Below are 21705 nucleotides of genomic sequence, written 5' to 3'. Positions count from 1 at the left end.
TACTTAGCACCAAACCCAGAAATAAGTGGCCGTGTAACCTTGAGCAAGTTACTTAACCCCAATTGCTTAAAAAAAACAAACAAAAATATATCTCTATATAGAAGTACACATATGTACATGTATAATTTTCTTTTAAAGAAAATGAAAAACTTTTAAACCTAATTCTAGCTATGGTGTTCACTAATATGCCTCTTGACTAAGGCTAAGATTCCTAGGACTATCTGGTACATATTTTAGTGAAACTAATCCATGTGTGTAACTACAGCAACACTTAGTTTATTTAGTACTATAAAGGAAGCAAAGAATTCCATAAGAAAATTCTGGATAGCTGAATCTAACTTTTTTTTTTAAAAAACATCTATTTCATTAGAAATCACAATATAAAATATTGCTTACTTCCATGTCTAAAAACAGAGAGTAGTACAAATAATTTAAGATTTTCTTAATTACTCAGGGGTCTCAAGCCAAATGAAATATTGGTCAGTTCAGAGAACGTTGATATGTTGTACTCCAATCACTGTACTCTGCTACAAAATTCAGCAATATTTTCAGAATAAGTTATATAAAGTTATTTGCCTCAAAATTATTTGCCACAAAATGACACCAAGTTCTTGCTAACTTTTATATCAGAATTTTAGAGTTTTTCGTCTCTTCTGTCATTTGCCACTCTCTGCTTCTGTCAATATGTTTAATTCTGAAAGCCTCACACCCCCTTTGGCACAATGTGATAGAAAGAACCCTGAACCAAGAGCCAAGAGCCTGTGGCGTCAAGGCTGCATGTTCCCCACTCCTGGTCAAGAGAGTAGGAAGCATTCTGCCACTTACTGTTAATGGGAACTTGGGCAAGTCTCACAAAATTGTTTCCATTTTTACATTTTTCATTTGCCCGTGAGCACAGGATTGTTGCTACAATCAAATAAGATATTTTATAGACAATATTTTGAAAATGAAAAAGTATGCAAATGGAAGATACTATTAATATATTATGAATATTGCAGTTCCTAACTTGCAGTTGACTGGAAAACCATGTTTAATACAACTTTTCGATGTAGGGCTAAATAGGTTCCATACTCTCAAATGAGGAAAGAGCTCTGTTCTTCAGTAATATTACTCTGAAAGATGTGTGGAGGATTGACTAGAGACTACTGTAATAACAGAGGAGAGGGTTGATGAAAGTCTAGCCTGGGGGGGGGGTGGAGAGGGTGACAGTACTGAGCACAGAGAAGAAAGCAGATGCCAAAGATGCTACAGAGATAGAATCAAAAGACACAGCAGCTCATGGGATATGTGGTTGAAGGAAAATGAGGCGTAAAGGATGACTGGAGAATGGCTGAACCAATTCACTGCTCCACCAACAGTATAGTAGAAAGCCTGTCCAAAAATGGTCATGTCCCCTTTTTGTCATCTTTGTCAATCTTGCTTAATTTGCATTTCTCTTCTGGTTCCTAATTTAGATAGTTTTTCATACAGTTGTTGGCAGTTTGGATTTCTTTCCTTTCGGGGCTCCTGTTCATCCTGTTTATCTCCTTTAATCACTTATCTACTTGAGGAATGGTTCTTAATCTTGCATATGTGAGTCAACTTTCTATACACTTTAGAAATGAGACTGATGCCAGAGAAATCTCTTGCAGATTTTTTGCAAGTTATTTCCCTTTTGATTTTTAACTGTTATCGGTTTTGTTTATGCAGGAGCTTTTCAAGTGTATGTAGTCACAATTGCCTGTTTAATCCTCTGTAATACTCCTTATGCCTTTGGTTTGTTAAAGAATTCTCCCCCCTTCCTAGGAGTAAAAGGCAACATCTTCTCCTCTAATTTGCATGGTATTTCATATCTAGGTCATGTATCTATTTGGAGTTTATTGTAATATATGGTGTGAGATGTCACTCTAAATCTAATTTCATATGAAGTCCCCTTTTTTGTCCTTCTTTAAATATGGAAATGTACTTGTTAGTGTTACAAATACAGAACAAAAAGTGTTTTTTAAGCTCCTTTTAGCTCTGTAGTCTGATGGACCAAAATTATACAAATAGGCTGGGAAGCCATTAGCTAACTTGATTTTTTCCAGGAATAATAAACTGTTGTTTAGTTGTGTCTGACTCTTCATGGCCCCATTTGGGGATTTCTTGGCAGAGATACTGGAGTGAGTTGCCATTTCCTCCTCCAGCTCATTTTACAGCTGAAGAAACTGAGGCAAACAAGGTTTAGTGACTTACTCACCCAGGGTCACACAGCTAGTAAGTGTTTGAGGCCAGATTTGAACTCAGGGAGATGAGTCTTCCTGACCCCAGGCCTGGTAACACCAAGCTGCCCAAGTTATCAACTAGTAGGAAGTGAATCAGTTGGACAGCATGCCATCAAAGGTCACAGTTAGCACCAGACATACAGCATGATGGGACCTCACCCCCCTTTAGGAAGACAGCAATATACAGCAAGCGTTACCTATTCCACAGGTCAGTTTACTATGTGGCATTCAGGAAGAGTGTGGCTTTTGGGAAAACAAAGACTTCTGGTCAAAAAAAGCATCAAAGGAGGTCAAATAGCAAGCCAGTCAAACACTGCTCTAAGTGTAACTCAAAGATGACTCTTCACAGGTATATAGTATGGAGGTATGAATGAAGCATGGCGGGCAAGGACCAATGATCTTACAGCTCCTTTTATGCCCTGCATTGTTAACCATAGCACAGTATATGTAAATGCTGGCATTCAAGTACTGGATCATTAACAGTGACTCAATTTCACTGATGTGCTGAAGGCATATGAGTATTTCCAGCACTTCCATGAGTATTTCTCTATTCACCAGAAAACTTCTGGCTCTCTCACAGATGCAGGAGGGATGGGATATATGTTGTATTAAAGCACCTTGCAGTTCCAATCATATAAAGATAGACCTTAGGATTCCAAAAGGGGGAAGTTAAAGAAAGGGAAAAAATTAGAATTTGACTCATTAACAAAACAAAAACCACCATCAAAACAATGTCTTTAAAGACACTGCCCAAGAGGGAAATAACACTGTTTCCTAACTTTATAGCCCAATTTTTCACCTCATGTGCAAGTGAGAATTTGTGAGCATATTACTGGCATTACTGTCAAGTTCTCACACTGGAAGGGAAAGAGGGCAGAGCCAGAGGTGGAATGTGTCATTTGATGTCTACACATTCAAATAAACCAATAACCTCATCTTTAAAAGAGAACTACATCAAATGTCACCAACGCACGGCATACCTCACTAAGCACAGGATTGGGGGGGGGGGGAGGAAGACAGGGATTTAGAAATAGACTACATGAGACAGAGGCCCAACATTCTACTTCTGAAGGCTAGATCTAGGACATTACATTTATTAAACACAGGGAGATTACAATGTTTCTGCATTAAATACTTCAGTTACAGAGATATTTCTCAAAACTACAATCAGTGGCAACTAGATATCAGTAGATAGAGCACCAGTCAAGAGGATCTGGGTTCAAATTTCATTTTGGTCTCAGACACTTACTAGCTGTGTGACCCTGGGCAAGTCACTTAACCCTAATTGCCTCTTTAAAAAACCCAAGTAATTGAAACCATGGTCATCGTTCCCCTAACCAAATAGGCCAACTTTGTGGTGATCAGTTAGCTAAGTGTACAGTGTGTCACACAGAACTCCTACTGTGGTGCTCATTTGTAACATTAAAATCCAATCTGAACGGTGAGGGAATTCCACTTCTATAGCTGCCCCTGCAATAGGAAATTTTAGAAGTTCTTTGAGAATTAGAGCAACATGACTAGATGTTTAAAAAAGATGCTTTTGGCTGTAGCAGAAAGAAGATCTGAGGAAAGGTTCTGATAGCCAAAGCGAAGTGAAAGCTTTACAACTGTTTAAGCAGATAGCAGCAGGATGGGGGCCTGTACTAAGGTAAGCACAATGGTTGGTTCCATAGGGCTCCCATATCTAGGCCTGGCTGTTCCCCATCCCTGGAATGAAACCTCTCCTCACCTATGCTCTTAGAATCCCTCTCTGCCTTCAAAGCAAAGGGCAAGACCTCATGAGCCTTTCCTGATGCTCCAGCTGGTAGGTGGGTGGCTCCTTTCCTAAAAAAAAAAAAAAGAAAAAAATTCTCATATTTATTTTGTATAAACATGTGTGTATGGTATGTGCACACATACAATTTATCTCCTCCAACAGAAAGCAAGCTCCTTGAGCATAGAGGCAGTTTCATTATTTTTTTCTGTCCCCAGGGGCTAGCACAGTGCTCAGCACATAGTAAACACTTAAGAAACATGTTTTTTACTCTCCAGTAGCCAACCACCTCTGTTCCTGCATCAGTCTTCTTCTAGGACTGATCTATGCCAGGGCTGCTGGCCTGTGAGGTTCTTCCCTCTAGACTTTCCCTCTCTTGTATTCTCAACAAACCCCTCCTTGTGACATGGGAAGCTGACCAGATTTCTTCACCTATAGGAGCTCTAGTCACTGTGTGGGTGACTGATCTCAATAAGCCCTGCCTCTTTTTCAATCACTATGAGCCCCTGGTCTTCTCTATAAGCACTGAGAGCAAATCCTTCATCAAGCCATTCTCAATGCCCTTGGCAACAATCAGAGTTAAAAGAGCATATCACACCCCATCACTACAGCCACAAACACTGTTGCCTAAACCAGCTGGATCAGCTATAACTTCTTTTTTTTTTTTTGAAAGGGGGAAGGCAGGGCAATTGGGGTTAAGTGACTTGCCCAAGGTCACACAGTGTGTCAAGTATCTAAGGCCCCATTTGAACTCAGGTCCTCCTGACGCCAGGGCCAGTGCTCTATTCACTGCACCACCTAGCTGCCCCTCAGCTATAACTTCTGCAATAGAATATGTATAAAATGGCTTATTATCAATTCTTTAGCTTGAGTATTAGGCTCATACATTCCATGAGCTATATTATTGGGTTCTAGTATTGTTGGTGCCCAAGGCACTCTGAGTAGTAAGCTTAGATCACTAAGCTGCCAGTTTAAAGGATAGTTTAGCAATCTTTCATAAACAGAACACCAATTCTCTACTCACTCTCACTGGAGGTTTTGGGTGCCAGTATTATATTCTAACATTGAAGAGCTGTGTTTCTAACATATAGCTATATTACATATGTCTACACAGTGACATTGGTATTAAAGGCAAAGAAAGCCAACACTGGTTTTCCACCATGACATTCCCCCTTTCTGACTTCAGGTCTCTCAGCTGCTTGCTCCCCATGCCTGGAATGTACCCCAGTTCTCTAACTTCCCTGAAGACTCAGCTCCAAATCTCACCTTTGATCTGAGGCCCTTTTCCATACTGCTCACAGTCCCTTCTCCTCCCAGTGCCTACTTCCTAAGATTCATTTCATTTACTGTATGTGTATATGTATCTTGTATGTATGTGGTCTTTTGCAGACTGTCTTCCCCATGACAATGTGAGTTCCTTGAGGGCAGCAACCATGGTTTCTTTTTCTTTTGTATCACTAGTGATATAAGCCCTTGATAAATGCCTGTTGACTCACAGCCAACTATAAAAACACATTTCTTGTAACCATGGACAGAAAGTCATAGATACAGATCTAGAAGAAACCTCAGAAGCCATTGAGACCAAGGGTTTTAAACACAAATAAAATTGGGGAGGGGGGTGTTGTCACTAAACTGCCTTGCTGGCAACATAGTTACCTTGAAAATCACATATTAATATTATCTATGCTTTAATGTATTTTTAAAATATTATCATATATTTTCTAATTACATTTTAATCTAGGTTTAGGTTGCATGGGGGAGTGAGGGAGTGGGGTGGGGAGGGGAATTGCAGATCACACAGGGCCTGTATGTTTGACTCCTCTACACCAACCCCCTCATTTCAAAGATGAGAAAACTGGGTTCTGAGAGATCGTCTGGTATTAGAAGAGGAGTTGCAACCCAGATCCTCTGCCTCCTGAGCCAATGCCCTTTCCACTACAACATAAACACATGCATTTTCTGTTCTTTAATTGTATAATATGACTTTGGCCTCTTCACCCAGAAGAATATGATCACTATAACCATGACCCAAGGGTCATGTTCCTGGTTCAAGTCTAAGGGCCATGCTTAGCTCAGCCCACGTGCAGTCCACAGACAATGGCCCCTAAAGTTAGGCGACATGGGATGAGGAAAGGAGAAGTGCCCCTAAAACAATGACAGTCAAGTTCAAGGAAACAGCTAAAAATCAGTCAACCCAGGATTGACATTTCCCCTCCATTCAAAGGTACACACTCCCACTGATGCCTGCTTCAAGTCTTATCTGCACAGTACCACATTCTTCTCATCAATTTGTTAGAGGCAGGGACTAGATCTGAGATTTCACTGATACAGGAAACTCCCAAAAGAGAAAACAGCCTCTACCAATGTAGGTCATCCTTCTCTACAATTTGAGAGGGTCCAACAGATCTTAAAGAGAGACCTTAAAGAACAGTAAGTGGGTGAGTAGCTTAGCCAGGGACACAAAGCTGGTTCATTTCAGAAGCCAAACTTGAACACAGGTCCACCTGACTTCCAAGGCCAGCCCTCTACCCACGACTCCAAAGTAAAATGCAGACATACATGAGCAGAAAGAACAAGGTCTAATTCTGTACTCCAAATGGAAGGGTATTAGGATGAAACTGTTAAGCCCCATGCTGACCTGGCACTCTGAATATACCTCTGAGGAGATTTCATCTTACAGATGAAGTACAGTAGTGTCTATGGAGACGGAGAGACTCACACAAAGCCATACAGAGGGCCAGCGAGGCAGGACGAGAATCCTGGCCTCCCTGACGGCAGCATGACATAGCAGAGAGTCAGTCTCAGAGCCAGGAAGACCTGTGTTCAAATCCTGTCTCCCACACAGTCTATGTCTTGCTCTAGGTAACTCTAAAACAGTAAGTTACAAAAAGGTACAAACCTGCACTGGTAAAAGAAGTTTCCTTAACTGGAAATTCTAAGTCCAGTCCCTATTCTCAACCCTTAATAATGTTTAAAAATGCAACATGGTCACAAACAGTGGTATGTATTTTTTTTTTTTAGAGCAATTGGGGTTAAGTAACTTGCTCAAGGTTACATGGCCAGTTATTTCTGGGTAGGTGCTAAGTGTCGGAGCCTGGATTCGATCCCCAGGTCATCCCGACACTGGAGCCTGTGCTCTTACTTGCTGAGCCACCTGGCCGCCCCTGTGGTATGTATTTCTAATGAATATTAACTCCAACAAAAATCCCCAGTTCGGTCACTTGTGAAATGCAGTATGTTCACGGCTACCACTTGAAACTATGATGAAATATGACAGATTAGGGGGAAATATCAAACTAGGATAGTGTGATAATTGGCAATCAATTCTGAACAACCAAAAAACCCTCAGTAACGTACTCAATTAAAAATCATTAATCTACTTGTTTAAAAAAATAGAAAAGTAGATGAGTGGAAGAAACTAATAATAATTTACACAGTGCTTTAAGCTCTGCAAAGTACTTTAAATATATTATCTCATTTTGTCCTCACAACAACCCTGAGAGATATAATCCCTATTTTACAGATGAGGAAACTGAAGCAGGCAGTGGGGAGGGGAAGTGACTTGCCAAGGTCACACAGTTAGGAAGTATCTGAGCCTGGATTTGAACTCCAGCTCCAGCAAAAGGCTGCCTCTAGACTAGAAAAGCAAAACCTAGATCAAAGATCCATATCAGCCCAGTGTTTGATAAAGCCAAGAACCCAAACTTGGGAAGAACTCCCTAATTCAACAAGAACTGTTAGCAAACTGAAAGTAACTCAGCAGAAAATAGATTTAGATCAATGTTTTACACCAAGTATGGAAGAGATGTTCAACCTAAATATAGAATATCAGGTCACCAACAATTTTGTTCACTTCTACAGATGGGCGAAGAATCCTTAAAAAAAAGGAGAGGAGATCCCAAGATAAAATCAGTCATTTCCGTCATTAAAGATTAAGTGTTTGCACAAACTAAATCAGAACAACCAGAAGAAGAAGATAAGTCTTGGGGGAGGGGGCCTTTATATCAAACACATCTAATGAAAAACAAGATTCCTAAGTCAGTAAATATGTTAAGACCAAAAGTCTATTCCCTAATAGATAAGTGTGTAAATTATATGAACAATTTTCAAAAGAAGAAATGCAAACCATCACAACTGTATGGAAAAATGCTTCAAATAACTAATAAGAGAAATGAAATTAAAGTAATTCTTGGGATTTCACCTCTCACCTGTTAAACTGACAAAGATGGTTAAGGAGGGAAATAATAGTGGAGGGCTTACAGAAGTCACAAACACCACCTACATCACAAATGCAGGGCAGAATCAGGAATTGATCCATCCATTCTGGAAAGCAATCTGAATTTAAGATATAAGTTACTAAGCTGTATCATTTGACTCAATCACACTACTGGATATGGAAGAAGGAAAATCAAAGACAAAAAAAAGGTATATATAAATCAAATTATTCATAGTGGCATTTTTTATGGTGACAAAAAACTGGAAACAAAGTGCCCATTTTTTGGAAAATGTTGTTGAACAACTGTATATGGATGTATAATTGCTGAACCAAGGGAAAAATGAACATGAGGAATTCAGAGAAACACAGAAAGGCCTGTATGAACAGATGGGGAACAAAGAAAGCAGACCTAAGAGAACAATGTAACAACCGCTACTACAATGGAAATTAAACATAGAGACAAACAAACCACTCAGATTAAATACAATGATGAAGACTGATTCTAGAGTATAGATGATATGACACTGCTTCCTTCTAGAAGGGTTACTGGCAATAGCACCATGGAAATCAGATGTGGCAGACAGGCAGACCGGTTTCCGATGGTAAGCTTTGCTTGTTTGTTGTTTATGGGTGGGGAATGTCCCTATTGGAAAATGAGGTATACCACTGTCAAACTGAATAATGTATCGATTTGTCTTACTTAACTACTATTTTGTTACAAGGGAAGGTTTCTAAGGAGCAGGAGGTATCAGGAAGTATCCATAATGTTGTTGTTTTGTTTTTTTAAGTGTTAATAAAACACAAAAAAGTAGTCAAATAAACCTAAAACTTAGGTCAAGTCAGATCCTAATGACCTTTCTACTTTTAATTATGTTCTCTATTTAGGAGTCCCTGCTGTTAAGGAAATCATGCATATTCTCCTAGCTATCTATCGGCAACTGGCTATGTTGGAGAAAATTTCTTATCTTCTATAAGCACACAAGGATATGCTCACAAATAGCCCAAATCCCCTCTATCAAACAATGCAGACCACTGAACAGGGGATTTATTGCAGGCACACACACACACACACACACACAAACGTTTAACGGAGCAGTTGGGGATCATCTTTACAATTAAATGGGAAATCACTGAAATGAGAAACATTTTTCAGATGCAGTAGCAAACTAGCTAACACTTTACTGGGGGGCTGGAGGCAGAGGGAGGGAAGGACTGACTAAATAAAAGCAAATAAACTGGTTCCTAGTGTTTTAATTCTAAACTACTGGAAACTTTCCAAGGGCTGAGATGACAGTCTTCCCAGCACTGAGGTAGCAACACTTTAACACCTCTCTCCCACTTTTGTTCTCATCCTAATAGACATGGCCTTGACCCACAGTCTCACAAATGCTGCTGGGATTGATGGTTCTTTGTTTGCACTGTAAAGGACCACAATGTAGAGGTATTTCATTAAGGTACGAGAACCCTTTCTCAGCAATAGGAGAAGTGACTGACCCCACCTTCAGAGAGTTAGGGTTCGTCCACCTTAACTTTTTTTTCTTTTTTTTTTTTTTAAAGCAATTGGGGTTAAGTAACTTGCTCAAGGTTCCATGGCCAGTTATTTCTGGGTGTGGTGCTGAGTATCTGAGCCCGGATTTGATCCATGTCATCCCAACACTGGAGCCGGTGCTCTTACTCGCTGAGCCACCTGGCCACCCCTAAGCAATTGGGGTTAAGTAACTGGCTCAAGGTTACATGGCCAGGTGTTTCTGGATGGGTGCTAAGTGTTCTGAGCCCGGGATTCGATCTCCAGGTCTTCTCAACACTGGAGCCAATGCTCTTACTCACTGTGCTACCTGGCCGCCCCCACCTTAACTTTAAATAAGAATTAAAACCAAGATATATGGTCAAACTTATTGGAGAATAAAGAAATCCAGAATCTGCTATTTGTCTTATGACTGCAAACACAATCTTTCTTCAGCTCTTCATTCAAAAGTGCTATGGCGAGGTGGTAGGTTTGACACACTTTCAGAAATACTGTCTTCCTTCCAGTCTCTGCCTCTCCCTTTCAAAAGGTGTGGAATGGCTGCTACTTACAATGATTATGGGTGGCACTCCAGTAAGGAAGATCAGTGAACTAATAGCCTCTGCAGCATTCTAGTGCTCTCTGCCCATTTTTAAAGCAAACAAGTCTGCATTATCTATACTCTACAAATTATCAAGATTATGTTTCCACAACTACTGTGGCTTCTCACCTCCCTGGCAAGCCTATATAAAAGCTAAATGAGGGGAAGGGGTTAATACCTTGCCATTATCTGGGATCCTATGATATGGAACTGGTGCGAAGGGGTCTGATGGGAATGTTCCCTATGTAACCACATTTGATTTCACACTTTTGTTGTTAAGGAAATTATATCAAGGAGGGTTTCCTTGAACAGCATGTCACAGAAAGCTAACAGTTACAGCTGTGAGTAGCACGTCGAAACTCTTCCAAAGAACTTTAAAAAATTTTGTCTGAGACAATTTAGGCTACAAAGAATCAGGTTTAGTGAGTTACCATCACTTTGCTGTATGTGACACTTAAGGGAGTGGTGCCCAAAGAACATCATCCAATAGCCTGAGGACAAAGTATGATATTCCTTATAGTTGGTTTAAAAAATGCAAATCAAGAATTGTGTGTTCACATTTGTATACAAACATGAAGATTTAATTTTAGTGAATCTAAAAACAACTCAAAATTCTAATCTTAAGTACAAATGTTTTACGGAGAATGCCACCACCTCTAGGGATAAACAATCCACTTTACTCTTGTCATTCTTTCCACATTTCACCAAAAGGGAAAAAAAAAAGTCTTCAATAGCCTGAGAGAAATAAAGGCCAGAGTGTACTCCCGCCACACTATCCTTCTTGTCCTATACCCTGCAAATGGAAAGGCACTAATTTAATCCTGCTGGCAAGCTGTGGCCATTTCAAAGGAGCAGTAAAGTGTGAAAAGTTATATGAGAAAAGGATGGTCTTTACAGGAAATACACAGTATGTGTCCATAAATGGGATACTTAAAATCTGATACTCTAAAAGAAATCACCTTTTTACTACCTGAATATTTTCTAACAAAGGCCAAAAGATCTTTATTTGTTTTGCAAAATACCAAATGTTCCACTTATCTGCTCATTAAATAATACACAACTTTCCTATTAAATACAAACTATATATGTTTGAATGATGTACATAGAGACTTCAGTCCTACTTTGTAGCCAGATCACCGAAGTGAGAATACTTAAAAATCCACTACCACAATAGGCGATTTTGTAGACAGACACAGACAGGGGATAATGAGAAACTAAGAAAAGAAATCCTTTCCAATGGCCAATCCATATGGATCATGATCCTATTCCACAGCTCTGTATCTCTACTAAGCCTTAGTTTAAAAATGGCACAACGGCCCACCTCTAGTGTTCACCTGGCACTCAACTCTCACCTGTGGTTCCAAGAAGCTGTAGCATGTGCAGCAGCCACACCCTGGTGAAACCATCTTGGCAGGCAGGCTACAACACCAGGTTGAGGGGAACCAAGAGGCCTCAAACCCGTTGGTGGGTTAAGGGGATGTCTATCCCAAGCATGTGAAGCCCTCTCCCTCTGGAAGTGAGAGGGAGGCTTAAGATTTTGCACATCTCTGCCTCACATAAATCCAATTCATGCTCTAGCCAAGGCATCAGCCTGTGACGTCACTGGTTCTCTTCAAAAACAAGGGGCAAACGACAACAACAATGACTTTAGGGATTCTCAAAGTCATCTGTCGGGCAATCTTTCAAATACATTTTCTTCAAATAAATGTTCCAAGGGCCTTGGGAAGTATGTGGATGAAGAAGTGGGATGTGAAGGAAGTATAGCATTTCTGACCATGTTATGACAACCCAGTCCCTAATTAAAGTATTTTCATCTAAGATCTGAAGGAAGTTCATGCTAATAAAATGGAATAGAGAGCAATGAAACATCACTACAATCCAGGACAAATTCAATGGAATGACTGAGTGATTCCATCCTGATAATTACTTGCTTAAGGAGTACTGAAAAAGAGAAAGGAAGGGATTGTAGCTCTATGTTCTCCACAGAAACCAGATGTGATCAAGTTTTCATTTTCATGTCCCAGATACCTCGAGATTCCCCGAAAAGCATCAAATTCTATCTTGTATTCCAGAAGCTGCACCACTACTGGAAAGTCCCCTGTTCTCCTGAAAGGAAAGAAGGAACCCCACAAGTGAAGAAGAAAATGGGTATTTAATGCAAAACAAAAATACAAATTAATCAACCAACATTATATTGCTTGTGTGTCTGACCTTTTCTAGACACTAAGGAGGTACAAATTATAAACCATCATCTCTTTCCCTTAAGATTCATGCTCTGCAGGGTGGCTAGGTAGCACAGTGAATAGAGCACTGGCCCTGGAGTCAGGAGGACCCGAGTTCAAATCTGGCCTCAGACACTTAACACAAAAATTAGCCATGTGACCTTGGGCAAATCATTTAATCCCAATTGCCCTTCAAAAAGCAAAAAAAAAAAAAAAAAACTCATGCTCTATACTATTTCCTCTCTCTTTTTTGGTTTCTTCTTCCTCAAAGTTTCTCCCATTGGTTTTTACAACATGGCTAATGTGAAAATGTTTTAGTATGAACATAAATGTAGATCCTATTTCATGGATGCATGCTGTCTTGTGGAGGAGAAGGGGGGTGAAAATTTAGAACTCACAATCTTATGGAAGCGAATGTTGAAAACTAAAAATTAATTAATTTAAAAAATAAACTATAGGATGAGTAATGAGTATTTACCAAAACTTTATGGAATTAGACAATTACAAATGAAAATTCATGTTAAAGAAAACACCAACGATTTCCATGAAAGTGTGTAAGAATAAGGAAAAAGTAAGAATTATACTCATATGAAAAATTAGCTTGAAAAAAGTTTATGCTCTAACTACACATGTATAATCCAATTGCTTCCCTTCTCAATGAGGGGGGTGATGAGGGAGGGAGAGAATTTGGAACTCAAAGTTCTAAAAACAAATGTTAAAAATTGTTTTTACATGTAATGGGGAAAATAATAATTTAAAAAAAGATAAAATAAGCTAGTTGAAATGAAAAAAAAAAGTTCATGCTCTACTGAGGAGATGAGACCTTTTATTGCACACAGTCTAATAATCATGGCGATGCCTAAGTGCCAAGTTAAAGTACTGTGGGAATTCAGAGGAGATGCTTCTGTGGGCTATGGCGGTCAGGGGGGCCTCTTTGGAAGACACAGAGCCTGAGCTTGGAGTTGAGCCATAAGTTTTAGAGAATAAGGCAGGGATTCTGGCAGTATATTCCAGACATGGGAACTGACTGATCAAAAGTAGAAGTGCACATTTGAGAATAACAAATAATCAAATTTAGCTGGAACAGAGATTCCCATACAGAAGGCAGTAGTATAGTGAGAAAGGGGCCTGGCAGTGGAGAGCCTTGAATACAGGGTTAAGGAATTTGGACTTCATCGTTTAAGTATTAAGCTTGAGCCAATGGGAATTTAAGAAAAGCAGTGATGTTTTAGGGAAATATTTAAATTGATCCTTTAAAGCTAAATAAGATTCCCTTCCATTCCTACCCCGCAGATTGAAATTATCTAGTCTTAAACAAGCTGAAACTTCCCCCAAGTCTTCTTGTAAATAGCTAAATCACAGCTCCTCATGTTGTCAGGCATCAAGTTTTCAAGATGTATAATGGTCATCTATAGTGTCTACTCCCTCCTATGCCAAAAAGGTGTGAAGGAATCATTTATTTTGAAAACAGGTTACTGACCAAGTCCTGCCCATTAAAATGGAGTTAATCAGACCAAATAGTAAACAATACCAAAAACACTAAGTTGTGATTAAGAGGATAATGAATTCCTTCATAAGACAAGGAAATAATTCTACACTTCATCTATTTTAATTCTTCTAAGTGCATGGTTTTTACTTTTAAAATATATATTAAATGTTTTCACTTAACCTACTTCATGTATCCTAATGTAAGAACAAAAACCAAAAGATACCACACTCTTAATCTTTGTGTCAGTCTCTGATGCCACTCTCAAATAAAGTTAGTTTAGATAACAGAGAAAGAGATAGACACAAAATAGTTTTGTACGTACATAACAAGATCATAATTTGGAGTTGGAAGAGATCTTAGTAACCACTGAGTTCATACCCTACCCCTTCATGTTATAGATGAAGAAACAGAGGTTAAGTGACTTGCTCAGAGTCAGCCATCTACTAGGTATTGAAATTGGAACAGATTTCTTGCCTCCAAGTCCAGTACCCTATGGACTGAAAAAAAAAGAGAGACAAGAAAAGAAAGTTATCAGTATTTAAGAGGGTTAGTCAGGAAAAGCACCCTTCCAAAAAAGATGCTTCCTAATTAAAGGGCATTTTAAATAAAGGACACTTAAGACTATATCTCGCATTATATTTTAATATTTTATAAGAAATCACTGGAAACCATTAAAAATCAAAGCTTAACTACTTTTGGTCTGATTAACTCATTACAAAATCAAGCCATGAGACAATGGTCAACTGAAGTTCAGAACACACTAGTAAAAATCACAGCTTCATCAATCTAGAGCTGGAAGGGATCTGATGGTCCATGTAGTCCAAACCCTTTACAGTATGTTACTCTTGAGGAAACTGAGGCTCATCAATGTCTAGTCACTTGCCCAAAAGTCATACAGATATACATCTCATCAGAGATGAGATATGAACCTTGGGCTTTCTTAGTCCAATGCCAGCATGTTATTCACTACACTATAATGCCCCTTATTAAAATTATCCTTAACAAAAATTTAATGGTGTAAAACATGAAATAAACAGATCCACTGTTTAAATGGATATTTTCCCATTTTCCCAAATGAACAGACAAGCAAGATTTGCTTATACAGCACACAAAACACTACACAATGTTCACGGCTGGGCAAGGCATCTTCATCAATCTCTCATCCCATCATCCTTGAGTGAGCCACAGAGAAAAATCGCCCAATTCTTATTGGTATTCCCACTCTTCTCACTCTTCATAAGGCAAGAGGTCCAGAAATCTATTTGCTATAATGTTTTATAGCACATTTTATTTTGTAGAAATTCACTTTATCAACAATTTGTCAGAAACAGTTATTGTATAAAGGAAGTATGCTTATAAAGAGGCAAATCCCTCCTCCAATTTAGTCTGTTTACACATCAGAGCCCCAAATTACCTGATCACCCTTGTCACATCTAAGAAATCATGTGACTATACTCCTATCCCCCAAATTAGCATGACTTGGCCTTAAGTTTCTTTAGGTATAAAATGAAGGATTCAGACAAGATATTTCTTTAAGATTTCTTCTAGCTTTAAGTCCTATGATCCCACATCCAGAACCAAACTCCTCACCCATCCCCTCTATATCAGACCTTCTCCCAACTTCTTTATCTGGCTTAATGGCACCACTGTTCTCCCAGTCACCTAATCTTCAAACATCAGTATTATCTCTGATTCTTTCTTTTCCCCTGAGCTTCATATCTGATCACTTGCCAAGTGCCATGAATTCTATCTCCATAATCTCTGTCCTATATCCATCTGTTCCTCTCCATTTAATACTGACACTACCCTGGTTTAGGTCCTCATCACCTCTCATCTGAACATTACTGTAAAAGTCACATGAATGGTCCCCATGCCTCTAGAATGCACCCTTCACACAGATGACAAAACATCTGTAATGCACAGGTTTGACCATGTCTCTTCTTGTTCAATGGCCTCTGGTGGCTCTCTACTGCCTAGGGTTTGATAAAACACAAACTCCTCAGCCTCCACAACCTTGCACTCCAGGTTGATTTCACAGTACGTCCTAGCCTTCTATGTGTGCAACAAACTAGACTTGTTAGCTGTAATCTAGCTGTACTCTCTAACCTCTTGCCATGCAGCCAAAACTGTCCTCCGTGCCTTGTACGGGCACCTCCTTTGGATCTCCACCTGTCACAATCCTTCTCTTCCTGTAAGAAGCTTTCTTTCCTCTTGTCAGTTGCCAAGTAACCACTCTCCTTCCTTAAATTTTCTTAAAGAACTTTGTCTGAATTTCTCCTTTATCCTTAATACTTTATATTATTTACACACACACCCCACTCCCCCTTAGGATATAAGCTCACTGAAACTTGGAGTTTTGTCTTGTTTCATATTTATATACACTCTCCCCAGAGTGACTTCAGAAGAGTTAGTTATTGAACAAAAGGTATTAAGGTATTACCTCAAAAAATGAGGGAAGGGAATGGAAAAGAGGATGGAGAGAAGAAGAGCATAAGGAAAGGTAAGGCGCAAGAGTGGAAAGCAGTCAATCCAATTTGCCTGGAGAACATAGAACATACCAGAAATTAGAAACAGATAAGGATAGAAAGGTAGACTGCCACCAGAATGTGGAAGGTCCAGTCTTTGAAGCCTGTCATCTTATTTTTTAATCAAAGAAATCTTGTCAATAGAGTTCATTTTGAACTGAGAACATGGAATAGTCTATCTTTAGAGAGAAACCCATGGTCCTTAAAAGACTATTAAATTGGAATTCTGAAATCTTAGATTCTATAATGACATCATCACTAAACTAACCTTGGGTAAGGCAATTTATTTTAGCCTCAGTCTCCTCATTTGTGAAATAAGGCTAAAAGTCTTTGAAGAAACAAAACCAATGGCAAGTTAAAATTATAAAGAATACAGTTACCTGGGGAATTTTTTTTTTAATTTGTGACTTTCAAAGCTGTCCTAATTGTTTATAATTTTTTCTGGCTTTCATTCTCTTCTCTTTTATGTATTTATAAATGTTTCAGGAAGCTTCTTTTCTTCCTTTATTTCTATTTCTTTTTGGCTCCCTGGCCCTAAGCCCCTTTTAATTCCACTCCACTGACAAACTGAAAAAAATAAGTAAATAAACTTTTAGAATATATACAGGTAAGCAAAATTAATTCCCATACTGGCCACGTCCAAAAATGTAAACCTCATTCTACATGTGGAGTTGTAAGGGTTATGAGATTTAAAGATCTTCCATGCCCCATTGGACTTGCTGACGTAGCAGGAAGGGGCGGGGCAAGAGCAAGCGGAAGCCATGCTACAGTTCCTGCCGTGGCTAGCAGTGGTGGCCACAGCGGGGGCAGCAGCAGCAGAGGCAGCAGTGGCGGCAGCGTGAACCCCTTTTTGAGTCAGCCAGAATTTCTGCTAAGGACTCCTGCTGAGCACTGCCAGGGGCCTGAGCTGCTGGGAGCGAGCTTCCTGGACGCTGGGTGGTTGCTGTGAGTGGGGAGAGGAGGACCTTTTCCTGAGGTAGCCTGTTCTGTTTTAAAGGTTTGAGAATGGGGGTACTTTCTATTTTATCTACCTGTGCCAATTTCATAACTACTCTGATGGCTTTGACTTTCTGGTTTTGGGACTCGGTCTTTTGGTATATAGAAAGCCTGATATATTTTGTAATTGATAACCACATCAGCATATTTACAATTTCTGTAGACATTGTGAATATTGCATTGCTGATATAGGAGTCCATCATCTATCAAGAAAAGCATACCATGTTTCATCATCAGTCCTCTGAAACAGTGCCTTGTCAACTCATTGATCATAGTTCTTAAATCTTTCAAAGTTGTCTTTCTTTACAATGTTATTTATATGCTGTTCTCCTGGCTCTGCTCCCTTCATTATGCATCAATTCATATAAATCTATCCAGATTTTTCTGAAACCTTTTCTTTTCATCATTTCTTATGAAGCAATCGTATTCTAATACATTCCTATACCATAATTTATTCAGTAATTCCCCAACGGTGGGCACCCTCTTGATTTATAATTCTTTATTATAACAAAAGGAGCTACTGTAATAAACATTTTTGTACATATGGGTTCTTTTCTTTACACTCAATCTCTTTATGGTATAAGCCTGGTAGTGGCATCACTGGGTCAAAGGCATGTATGGTTTAAGGAGTTGGGAGCCTTAGTTCCAGATTGCTTTCCAGAATGGATGGACCAGTTCAGAGCTCACCATTAGTCCATTACTGTGCCTGTTTTCCTGAAACAATTCCAAGAATTGTCATTTTCCTTTTTTGTCATCTTTGTCAATCTGATGTGCATGGAGCTGAACCTCAGAGTTGCTTTAATTTTCATTTCTCTAATTATTGCTGATTTTAAGGTTCACATAGTTGTTGATAGTGTTTCTTTTTTTGAAAAATGTCTGTTCAAATCCCTTAACCAGTCTATCTGTTTAGGGAATGACTCTTTTTTCTCTAAATTTGAATCAATTCCTTATTCATCTCAAATATAAGACCTTTATCAGAGAAACTTTATGAGAAAAAAAAAAATTCCCCAGTCAACTCTTTCCCTTCTACTTTTAACTGCACTGGCTCTGTTTGTACAAAAATCCTTCAACTTTATGCAATCCAAATCATCCAATGTATGTGCCGTGGTGATCTCTTAATTGCTAAACGCAGTGTCCTTTCCTCAGTCCTCTTCCTTCATAAAGTTTCTGAACTTTTGACATAGATGACCAACCCATCCACAGGCATATTCTCCTTTTCTACTTCTTTCTGGAAGCTACTCTTCCCTGGGTTCTTCTGCCTATATAACTTCCTTCTCTATCACTCCCCTTTCCTGATTCCTTCTCTCCCTCCTTCTTCCCACTAAGTGTGGGCATTCCCCAAGGCCTTGATTTCTTTCTCTTTTCTTCTTCAGCTACGTGGCACAGTGGATAGAGAGCTGAGTGTGGAGTCAGGAGGACCTGATTTCAAATTCAGTCCCAGACTCTTCTAGCTGTGGGATCCTGGGCAAGTTACTTCACCTATTTGTCTCTGTTTCCTTATCAGTAAAATCAGGGTAGTAATAGCACCTTTCTCCCAATGTTGTTGTGAGCATAGAGACAATAACTGTAAAGCACTTAGGAAAGGGACTGGCACACAGTAAGGTCTATATAAATGTTAGTGGTTATTGTCATCGTCATCATCTCCTCTTTCAGCTCCCACAGGATGGATTATGATCTCAATGCAGTTCAGTACCAAACTTAGTATTTCACTTGAGCTCTACTCCTGTATCAACAAATGACTACTGGACATCTTTACCTGGATGGTCCACAGGTTTCTCAGATTCAACATATGCAAAAGAATGCCTTATCCTCCCCCTAAATCAACCCCTCCTCAAAACCACTATTTCTGCTGCTCAACACCCTTTCAATCATGAAGTTGCCAACTACAAACCTCAGTTTTTCACCCTCTTCACACACACACACACACACACACACACACACACACCCTTATCCACTCAGTTGCCAAGTTTTGTCAATTCTACTTGCATGACATCTCTGACAGCTCCATTTATACAGCAACCACCAGTTCAGACCTTCATCACCTCTGGCCCTAACTACTGAAACACAACCTCCTAACTGTTTCCTTGGTCCAAGTCTCTCCCTTCTCAAATCCATCTCCCCACAGCTGCCAAAAGAATCTTCCTAAAGCATTAATCTGACCATGTCACAATACAGAATCCCCTCTATACCCATTCCCCCAAGTGAGCACTCACATTCACAGGCTGAAGTCCCCAAAAGGGTCCAGTGATTACTATTCTTTCCCCACCATTAGTGATAACGTTTGGTCAAGGTTCTAGAACTCTAGCTTGCAAGCCCCTACAGGTATGCCTCCCAGTTATAGCTAGCATTTGCCCTGGCAGTCCCAATGACTAGTTTTCTCTTCTTCAACTGTGCCTCCTGGTTTCCTAGCTTCTTTCAAGACTCTGCTAAAATCCCACCTGCAAAAAAGCTTTTCCTGATCTCCCATAATGCTAATACCTTCCCTCTCAGATTATTTACAGTTTGTCCTGTTATCTATCTTGTTTGTACATAGTTATTTGCATGTTGTTTCCCCCAATAGATTGTGACTTCCCTGAGGACAGGGACTGTTTCTGTATTCTCCGTATCCCTAGCACTTAGCATGGTGCCTAACATAGTAAGTCTTTAATAAATGCTTGACAACTTGACTATCCTCAATTACCTTTCAGCAACAGCATTTATGGTAAGACACTTGGTACAAAATATTCCTTTCAAACAAGTGACATAATCTCCCTTTGCACACAAGGTCCTTGGGGAGAGTAGACAAAAAATTACAGCAACATGATAGTGAGGGACATATGTAGAGAAGGTACGTGGTAACAAAAGAGCTGTGCACCCTACAGAGCCCTCTGCCCTTACAGAGGTCTCAGGAGGTCCTAGTAGAGGCCCAAGCGTCCTCTGCTGTTCCCTACTGCTTCTAGAATAAATACACACTCATGGGGTTGAAATTTAAAGCAGTTTCTAGCCTATGGTTCAAGACTTACTTTATATTATTCCCCTTTAAAAACAGTCTACATTTTGGCCAATCTGAACTTGACCTTCTAGCTGTCCAGGATGCCTGTAACTGACTCCCACACCATCATCCCATCCTCAGAATTCTTGCCTTCTTTCAAAGTAAGGGGTTGCCTCCTAGTGGAATCTTTTCTTGGAGTCTCTTGCTCCTGAAATTATCTTGTATTTACTTTTGCATAAATGCTTTATTTCATTAGAAGAATGTAAACTCCTTGATAATAGGACCTGTTTTTCATCTCTGTATTTCCTGAACCTAGCACAGTGCTTTATAATAGGCATTTAATCAATGCTTCTTGAATTGAACTGAATTTGCCAGGGAACTAAATTAATTAGTGCTGGAGGCTGTCATGGATAATCTCTCCTGTCTCAATTATAGCTTACTCAAGTCACAGAATAAGGTCCTAAAAGGGGATACAGCATTTATTTAAATTCTCTAATACTCTTTCTTGTTGAGGGAATCTTTATTGTCCAAGTCTCATTCTTACAGTACCAAGTTGGCTAAAAAGAGTTAATGTAGATAAAAATGATGAACCCGCTGGTGTCCGTCAATGCACATTTATTACACCCCTACTAGGTGCCAGGCACTATGCTAAGCCTCTTCTGAAGAAGCTCTCAATCTGATGGATATCTAATGCACACGAAGGCCAATATCCACAGTGGATATTTAGGAACTTCAGAGTCTCCAAAAATACTAATGCTCCCGATATGACATTTCTTAGAGCAATAAAGCTCTCTCTGGGGAAGTTCTGCCCACAATGGGACAGGGTATGATAGTTTACAGAATGAGAAGATTCAGAGCTGAAAGGAACCTCAGAGATCATCTGGTCCAGGTATACAGAGGAGTGATGCTTTCTTATTTTTCATAACCAGCTCTACTCAAGAGGGATTCCAGCATTGGAACCTCTCGTCTAACAGATCAATTAGTGTAAAACAATTTGTACTTTAGAACTTAGTCTTTCTCAAACTCGTCAATAATACAAAAGCAATTAGAGGTATTGACTGGCACCTCTATCTTGTACTTCAAAGTACAGAAAAAGGAGTCCCTTTCTTAATTCTCTTTACCCCAGAAAAAGGAATGCTGACCTATCCATGTCCAGGGAGATGCCCCAACCAAATATATCTGCAT

The 21705-nt window shown here is 39.5% G+C and overlaps 1 protein-coding gene across 6 annotated transcripts in view; it reads right to left on the bottom strand.

Moving 5' to 3' along the window:
* Window positions 1-21705, bottom strand: part of RAF1 (Raf-1 proto-oncogene, serine/threonine kinase) — a 101644-nt gene that overhangs the window by 39108 nt on the left and 40831 nt on the right. For 4 of the 6 annotated variants that reach the window (XM_069083900.1, XM_069083899.1, XM_069083898.1 and 1 more), the window contains exon 2: window positions 3973-4067. The exons of the other annotated variants lie outside the window; for them this stretch is intronic. The gene's annotated coding sequence lies outside the window, so the exon portion shown is untranslated. The remainder of the gene's footprint in view (window positions 1-3972; window positions 4068-21705) is intronic. 6 annotated transcript variants of the gene reach the window in all.

The sequence above is a fragment of the Petaurus breviceps genome, unplaced genomic scaffold (genome assembly GCF_028583685.1).
Source record: "Petaurus breviceps papuanus isolate PSGF00001 unplaced genomic scaffold, PetGlider_PUasm1.0 174, whole genome shotgun sequence".
Taxonomy (NCBI): Eukaryota; Metazoa; Chordata; class Mammalia; order Diprotodontia; family Petauridae; genus Petaurus; species Petaurus breviceps.
The sequence above is the reverse complement of the archived record's forward strand: the minus strand, read 5'-3'. Positions and strand labels throughout refer to the sequence as shown.